Here is a 7,076-nt window from a genome sequence, read left to right as displayed (position 1 = left end):
TTTACTTAACCGTTTTATTATTTCCCCCACCGGTTCTGATTCTTCTTCCGGTTCCGATTCTTCTTCCGGTTCCTCTTCGGGAACTTGTGAATCAGTCCACGAATCATTCCAATTTACATTTGACTCTTCATTATTATTAGGTGAGTCAATGGGACTTGTTCTAGAGGTAGACATCTATCACATAATATCAAACACGTTAAGAGATTAATATATCACATAATATTCATATGTTAAAAATATATAGTTTCCAACAAAAATGTTAAGCAATCATTTTTAAAGAAAACACGGTCGAAGTCCAGAATCACTAATGCATCCTAACAAACTCGATAAGACACACTAATGCAAATTTTCTGGTTCTCTAAGACCAACGCTCTGATACCAACTGAAATGTCCCGTTCTTATTGATTAAAAACGTTCCATATTAATTGATTTCGTTGCGAGGTTTTGACCTCTATATGAGACGTTTTTCAAAGACTGCATTCATTTTAAAACAAACCATAACCTTTATTTCATCAATAAAGGTTTAAAAAGCTTTACGTAGATTATCAAATAATGATAATCTAAAATATCCTGTTTACACACGACCATTACATAATGGTTTACAATACAAATATGTTACAACAAAATAAGTTTCTTGAATGCAGTTTTTACACAATATCATACAAGCATGGACTCCAAATCTCGTCCTTATTTAAGTATGCGACAGCGGAAGCTCTTAATAATCACCTGAGAATAAACATGCTTAAAACGTCAACAAAAATGTTGGTGAGTTATAGGTTTAACCTATATATATCAAATCATAATAATAGACCACAAGATTTCATATTTCAATACACATCCCATACATAGAGATAAAAATCATTCATATGGTGAACACCTGGTAACCGACATTAACAAGATGCATATATAAGAATATCCCCATCATTCCGGGACACCCTTCGGATATGATATAAATTTCAAAGTACTAAAGCATCCGGTACTTTGGATGGGGTTTGTTAGGCCCAATAGATCTATCTTTAGGATTCGCGTCAATTAGGGTGTCTGTTCCCTAATTCTTAGATTACCAGACTTAATAAAAAGGGGCATATTTGATTTCGATAATTCAACCATAGAATGTAGTTTCACGTACTTGTGTCTATTTTGTAAATCATTTATAAAACCTTCATGTATTCTCATCCCAAAAATATTAGATTTTAAAAGTGGGACTATAACTCACTTTCACAGATTTTTACTTCGTCGGGAAGTAAGACTTGGCCACTGGTTGATTCACGAACCTATAACAATATATACATATATATCAAAGTATGTTCAAAATATATTTACAACACTTTTAATATATTTTGATGTTTTAAGTTTATTAAGTCAGCTGTCCTCGTTAGTAACCTACAACTAGTTGTCCACAGTTAGATGTACAGAAATAAATCGATAAATATTATCTTGAATCAATCCACGACCCAGTGTATACGTATCTCAGTATTGATCATAACTCAAACTATATATATTTTGGAATCAACCTCAACCCTGTATAGCTAACTCCAACATTCACATATAGAGTGTCTATGGATGTTCCGAAATATATATAGATGTCTCGACATGATAGGTCGAAACATTGTATACGTGTCTATGGTATCTCAAGATTACATAATATACAATACAAGTTGATTAAGTTATGGTTGGAATAGATTTGTTACCAATTTTCACGTAGCTAAAATGAGAAAAATTATCCAATCTTGTTTTACCCATAACTTCTTCATTTTAAATCCCTTTTGAGTGAATCAAATTGCTATGGTTTCATATTGAACTCTATTTTATGAATCTAAACAGAAAAAGTATAGGTTTATAGTCGGAAAAATAAGTTACAAGTCATTTTTGTAAAGGTAGTCATTTCAGTCGAAAGAACGACGTCTAGATGACCATTTTAGAAAACATACTTCCACTTTGAGTTTAACCATAATTTTTGCATATAGTTTCATGTTCATAATAAAAATAATTTTCTCAGAATAACAACTTTTAAATCAAAGTTTATCATAGTTTTTAATTAACTAACCCAAAATAGCCCGCGGTGTTACTACGACGGCGTAAATCCGGTTTTACGGTGTTTTTCGTGTTTCCAGGTTTTAAATCATTAAGTTAGCATATCATACAGATATAGAACATGTGTTTAGTTGATTTTAAAAGTCAAGTTATAAGGATTAACTTTTGTTTGCGAACAAGTTTAGAATTAACTAAACTATGTTCTAGTGATTACAAGTTTAAACCTTCGAATAAGATAGCTTTATATGTATGAATCGAATGATGTTATGAACATCATTACTACCTTAAGTTCCTTGGATAAACCTACTGGAAAAGAGAAAAATAGATTTAGCTTCAATGGATCCTTGGATGGCTCGAAGTTCTTGAAGCAGAATCATGACACGAAAACAAGTTCAAGTAAGATCATCACTTGAAATAAGATTGTTATAGTTATAGAAATTGAACCAAAGTTTGAATATGATTATTACCTTGTATTAGAATGATAACCTACTGTAAGAAACAAAGATTTCTTGAGGTTGGATGATCACCTTACAAGATTGGAAGTGAGCTAGCAAACTTGAAAGTATTCTTGATTTTATGAAACTAGAACTTTTGGAATTTATGAAGAACACTTAGAACTTGAAGATAGAACTTGAGAGAGATCAATTAGATGAAGAAAATTGAAGAATGAAAGTGTTTGTAGGTGTTTTTGGTCGTTGGTGTATGGATTAGATATAAAGGATATGTAATTTTGTTTTCATGTAAATAAGTCATGAATGATTACTCAAATTTTTGTAATTTTATGAGATATTTCATGCTAGTTGCCAAATGATGGTTCCCACATGTGTTAGGTGACTCACATGGGCTGCTAAGAGCTGATAATTGGAGTGTATATACCAATAGTACATACATCTAAAAGCTGTGTATTGTACGAGTACGAATACGGGTGCATACGAGTAGAATTGTTGATGAAACTGAACGAGGATGTAATTGTAAGCATTTTTGTTAAGTAGAAGTATTTTGATAAGTGTCTTAAAGTCTTTCAAAAGTGTATGAATACATATTAAAACACTACATGTATATACATTTTAACTGAGTCGTTAAGTCATCGTTAGTCGTTACATGTAAATGTTGTTTTGAAACCTTTAGGTTAACGATCTTGTTAAATGTTGTTAACCCAATATTTATAATATCAAAAGAGATTTTAAATTATTATATTATCATGATATTATGATGTACGAATATCTCTTAATATGATATATATACATTAAATGTCGTTACAACGATAATCGTTACATATATGTCTCGTTTCAAAATCATTAAGTTAGTAGTCTTGTTTTTACATATGTAGTTCATTGTTAATATACTTAATGATATGTTTACTTATCATAATATCATGTTAACTATATATATAACCATATATATGTCATCATATAGTTTTTACAAGTTTTAACGTTCGTGAATCACCGGTCAACTTGGGTAGTCAATTGTCTATATGAAACCTATTTCAATTAATCAAGTCTTAACAAGTTTTATTGCTTAATATGTTGGAAACATTTAATCATGTAAATATCAATCTCAATTAATATATATAAACATGGAAAAGTTCGGGTCACTACATTTTCCATTATCCCTCTAGGATATTTTACTGATCGATCTGCTAGTTGTATGCTTATTCGTGTTAGTTTCAATTCTCCGAGGTCTAGTTTAGCGTATAGTAAATACGGCATTAAATTTATACTAGCACGTAAGTCTGCCAATGCTTCTATTGAACTAAGACTACCCAGAAAACATGGAATTGTGAAACTTCCTGGATCTGAAAGTTTTTCTGGTAGGTTATTCAACAGCACTGCATAACAATTAGCATTCATTGTAACAGCCGAAAGTTCTTCCATTTTCTTTCTATTTGTGATTAGATCTTTCAAGAATTTAGCATATCTTGGCATTCCTGAAATCACATCAATGAAAAGAAGATTTACATTTATTTGTTTAAACATATCCAAGAATTTGGATTGCTCGACTTCAAGTCTTTCTTTTCTCATTTTACTCGGGTAAGTAAGTAGTGGTTTATATGGTTTAACATAAGGTTTAGCCTTAACTGTGTTATCTTCATTAACCTTTTCAACTACCGGTTCTGATTCCTTCTCTTGCTCAGGCTGTGATGCCTGTGTAGTGGGAATAGAGTCATCAGAAATTACAGGTATTTCATGTGGTTTAAGTGTAATACCAGTTCTCGTAGTAATAGCTTTAGCTGTTTCATTCTGGGGGTTAGCATTTGTATCGCTAGGTAAACTTCCCGGTTTTCTTTCACTTATCAACCTTGCTAGGTTGCTTACTTCTTGTTCCAGATTTTGAATTGAAGCTTGTTGCTTTCTAAATGCTTGAGCATTTTGTTCATTGGTTTGTTTCTGAGATGTAAAATACTGTGTTTGAGATTCAACTAGCTTCGACATCATGTCTTCTAAATTTGGATTTTTAACATCGGTTTGTGGTGGTTTATTTTGAAAAATAGGTCTTTGCTGGTTGTAAGTATTATTAGATACTTGTTGATTACTAGGACCTTGTTGGTTGTTGTATGGAACATTTCGGTTATAATTCTGATTGTAGTTTGGTCTTGGCGGTTGATAATTATTCTGATAATTATTTCCAGGCCTTTGGTTTATATATGAAACATTCTCTCTTTGTTTCATTGTTTGTTCAATACTAAGACAATCTTTTGTCAAATGTGGTCCTCCACACTGCTCACAACTAATTCGTATTGCATGAAAATCTTTAGTAATCTTTTCCATTCGTCTCTCGAAAGCATCTATCTTTGCGAAAATGGAATCAAAGTCATGGCTAGAATCGGCTCTAGCCGATTTAGATGATCTAACGATATCTTTTTCTTGGTGCCACTCATGTGAGTGGGAAGCAGTGTTATCAATAATTTTGTAAGCTTCAGCTGCGGTTTTCTTCATAATGGAACCACCAGCTACTATATCGATGTCTTTTCGTGTAGTGATGTCGCATCCTTGGTAGAATATTTGTACTATTTGATAAGTATCTAAACCATGCTGCGGACATCCTCTCAACAACTTTCCAAATCTTGTTCGTGCCTCATATAGAGTTTCATTTAGCTTTTGTGTGAACGTAACTATTTCTCCTTGAAGTCTCACGGCATTAGATGCCGGAAAGAATTGTTTAAGAAAATTTTCAACTAAGACATCCCATGTATCAATCGCCCCTTCAAGTAACGATTCTAACCAATCTTTGGCTTCTCCCTTTAAAGTCCAGGGAAATAACATGAGTTAGATCTGTTCATCCTCAACTTCTCTGATTTTGAATAGAGTACAGATCCTATTAAAAGTTCGAAGATGTTCGTTTGGATCTTCCTTTGGTGCACCACTAAATTGGCATCGATTAGTTACCATGTGTAGTATTTGTCCTTTGATTTCATAATCTGGCGCATTAATGTCTGGTTGAGTAATTGCATGACCTTGGCCAGTGCGTTTAGCCCCCATTCGGTCTTCCATACTTAGAGGTTTCAGATTTTCCATGATTGTAATTGTTGAATCTGAATCACTAGAGGATTCTGACTTAATGGTTTCTTCCTCGACAATCTCTGGTTGAATAATTTGTGGTTCAGGAGGAATGATTAGTGGTTCAGGATCTCTGAATTGTCCCTGAATATCCTCCGGATTCTCAATTGTGAGGTCGGGTTCAAAAAATGGATTATCGAAAATTTGAATAAGAGTACTTGGTCGGCTAGATGACGATTCTAAAGAAAAATCAACGGTGACAATGTTGGCTAGATGTCTTGATCGAGTTACAGGTGGTGAACGTATGAAAGGTGGTGAACGTTTTGCTCGGTGCATTCACTGAATATCCTATTAGTTATAAAAGATAAAAATTATATAAGTTATCAAATTAATAGACTTTTCTGATTTTGCCCACGTTTCGAATAGCCAATAGATGCAGCAGGTAGCCAGGACCCTTTAAATCGGAAGCCCACAACTCGCCACTAACAAATCCAACTATTACTACGAACCAGAAAATTTTGGATGTCTATCAATTTAACCACTTAAAATAATTTTTCGTCAAAATTTAAAGAAAATAAAGAAAATTCTATGTCCTTAAAACTAGAGCGTCGAGAAATAAGAAAGAAAAAGAGTGCGTCGAAAAATGTCGAAAAATAAAATGTCGAAAAATAAGCGTCGAAAAATAATAAAATGCAGCGTCGAAACTTAAAAGTCTAAAAACTAAAAATTAAAACTTACGTCTAAAGGTATTAAAGCTTAAAAGGAATTCTATATTCAAAACGGCAATAACTTAAAAAGTACTAAAATTTTAAAACAGCGTCGCAAAATTCTAAAGCACCTAAATCTTAGTCTAAAGAAAAAGCACTTAAGGGATTTTACGGCAAATCCTAAGAATCCAGAAATATAAATTAACTACGGCAAAAACTAAGTTTAAAACTAATTACGAACGATAAAAAAAATATAAATTATGATTAAACTAATAAAAAGATTACAAAATATAAAAATAAGCTTAAAGTTATAAAAATATTATTTTTTTAAAAATATTATTATTTATTATTTATTTTATAAAAGTATCAATTTTATATTTAATAAAACTAATTAAAAACTTAAAACTTAAACTTAATTAAAAACTAAAACTAATTTTTAATTAACTTAACCCTAATTCTAATTAATTAATAATTATTATTATTAAACCAAACCCTAATCTGGTCGGACTAGGTTTCAGGTCTGTCACCTCAGCTCATGCGATCGTATGAGTTGAGGGTTAATTTTCCATGTGATCGCATGGTTCGTGGATCCAGGCCAGATGTTGGGCTACTACAGTGTAGTGGCCCGATTACTTTTTATATTTTTTTCGATTTTTAATTTAAATAAAATATTTATATAAATTAAATAAAACTTATATTTAAAAACTAAAATAAAAAATAAAAATACTTTATAATTTTATATATTTTAAACAAACTCTTAAAAATATATATATATATATATATATATATATATATATATATATATATATATATATATATATTTTGTTTTTCTTTTTAT

The sequence above is a fragment of the Rutidosis leptorrhynchoides genome, chromosome 11, assembly GCF_046630445.1.
Source record: "Rutidosis leptorrhynchoides isolate AG116_Rl617_1_P2 chromosome 11, CSIRO_AGI_Rlap_v1, whole genome shotgun sequence".
Classification (NCBI taxonomy): Eukaryota; Viridiplantae; Streptophyta; class Magnoliopsida; order Asterales; family Asteraceae; genus Rutidosis; species Rutidosis leptorrhynchoides.
The sequence above is the reverse complement of the archived record's forward strand: the minus strand, read 5'-3'. Positions refer to the sequence as shown.